Source organism: Sceloporus undulatus, chromosome 3 (assembly GCF_019175285.1).
Source record: "Sceloporus undulatus isolate JIND9_A2432 ecotype Alabama chromosome 3, SceUnd_v1.1, whole genome shotgun sequence".
Lineage (NCBI taxonomy): Eukaryota > Metazoa > Chordata > Lepidosauria > Squamata > Phrynosomatidae > Sceloporus > Sceloporus undulatus.
Window position 1 is genome coordinate 274,352,434 of NC_056524.1, and position 1,879 is coordinate 274,354,312.

Below are 1,879 nucleotides of genomic sequence, written 5' to 3' on the forward strand. Positions count from 1 at the left end.
CTGGCTCCTCCATTACAGGTTCAAGCCCCTGGGGCTCTGGCTCCTCCATTATAGGTTCAGATCCCAGAGGCTCTATCTCATCCTCTGAGTCCTCCAAGCCATCTTCCAGGCTGGGCATGACAGCCCGTGCGACTAAGAGTAATCATAAGGTGAGCAGAGGCTGGCGTCTGGCGTTATCAATTGCCGCCAAATGGACTTCAACGTATTGCAGTCCCATCAAGGAGAGACCTCCAAGTCACCTGGGAATCAATAGCCCTGACCAGGTCTTATAGAACCAGATGCTGAACCTATTTTGGGGAGATATAGGATTATATACCGGGAAACAGATATTTCAAGAAAAAGTTTGGATGCAGCCCTGGGAATGTGTGCCTTTAAGTCACCCGTCAACTTACGGCACTTTCTTAGGGTTTGCTTTGGCAAGGAATACTGATTTTGCCATATCCTTCATCTGAAATGTGGCTTGCAACACCTGATATTCATTGGCAGTCTCTTATCCAAATACTAACCAGGACCAACCCTATGTAATTTCCAAGATCAGAGGGATCATTTGGTACCTTCAGGGTATTTCACCAGAATTGAACATACTCAGGTGAAATAAAAAATAACTGGAAAGGCTTGATAATTGCAGATTTTGTCCCCATCCTGGATGAGCCCTTACTTGACTTTTTCCACCTCGCCATGCCAAATGTTTTCACTTGCAAAAGTAGAAGCGAGAGGGGAAAGAGGAAAAGAACCAAGAGGAAAGCAGGAAGAGTTTGGGGGTTACTTGAGGAGCGGAGAGAAAAATGTGGGTCTGTATGTGCCTTCAAGTCACTTGTCGATTTAGAGCAACTCCTTGAAGTCCATAGGGGTTTCTTAGGCAAGAGAGATGATCAGACAGAGACGGGATCTCTTTCCCATCCTTATTGCGATCACACAAAAGCATTTCATAGACGATGTGCTTATCCTGTCACTGAAGTGGAATTGTATTAAGGCAAACTCCTGTTGGTACAATAAGTGTGACACCATATGAAGATCTTTTGCGCAATCATGGCCAATTGCACCCCATAAAAACCCACCAAAAATTATGATCAATTGCAGTTCACGGATGGGACACTGACAGGATAGTTGTGACATCGTACGGAAATCTTTTTGCAATGGTGGCATAAGGACGGGACAAGGACATCCTTTTCCCTGTCTGATAATCTCCCAGGGAACCTCTGAGATGGTTTCACCAGTGCTTTCCTCTGAAATGTAGTCTATAGCACCTGGGATTCGCTGATGGTCTCCCATCCAAGTACTAACCAAGGCTGATCCTGTTTAATTTCCAAGATCAGAGGGGATCTGGTGCCTTTAAGGCATTAAGCCATTAGCAGAGGGAAGGCTTCTTCTTTTTTAACTGGATGTTGTTTCTTCCTTCCCTCCATAGACCTCCTCACCTCTTTCTCTCGAGAAGATAAAGGAGACTTAGCTTTTACTATCTTTTCTTGCCATGGTTGTAGTAAGCTAGGTTTTGCAGGCTGAGTTTTCCACAGAGTCTTACTTGTTTCTGGAGATTTTGCTCCTCTCTTATCAGAACGGTCCCTAAGGAGTTTAACAGACAATTAGCTTTATCTCAGGCTGGGTTTTTCAACTGCTGGGCAACTTTGGTCATGTCTTTATTTCTTAGCTTATCTTTTCTGTTATGGAAAACATGCCAATAAGGTTTTGAGAGGCTCAAAAATGTAAAAAGTTAAGCTCAAGCATTGGGCTCTTCCTTGCTTTCAGGATGATTTTGGAAAGACAGAATCACTTATTTCAAAGGTCGTCGGACATCTTATGTATGGCAAATCACAGTAAGTCATACATCTTTTGGCATTACATACTTGATGATGGAGAAAGGATTATTTGAAGACAGTTG

The 1,879-nt window shown here is 43.5% G+C and overlaps 1 protein-coding gene across 1 annotated transcript in view; it reads right to left on the reverse strand.

The window, feature by feature from the left end:
* Positions 1-1,628, reverse strand: part of LOC121926188 (cytochrome P450 2J2-like) — a 15,173-nt gene extending 13,545 nt beyond the window's left edge. Inside the window, exon 1 of the mRNA XM_042458955.1 lies at positions 1,419-1,628. The gene's annotated coding sequence lies outside the window, so the exon portion shown is untranslated. The remainder of the gene's footprint in view (positions 1-1,418) is intronic.
* Between the last annotated feature and the right edge of the window lie 251 nt (positions 1,629-1,879).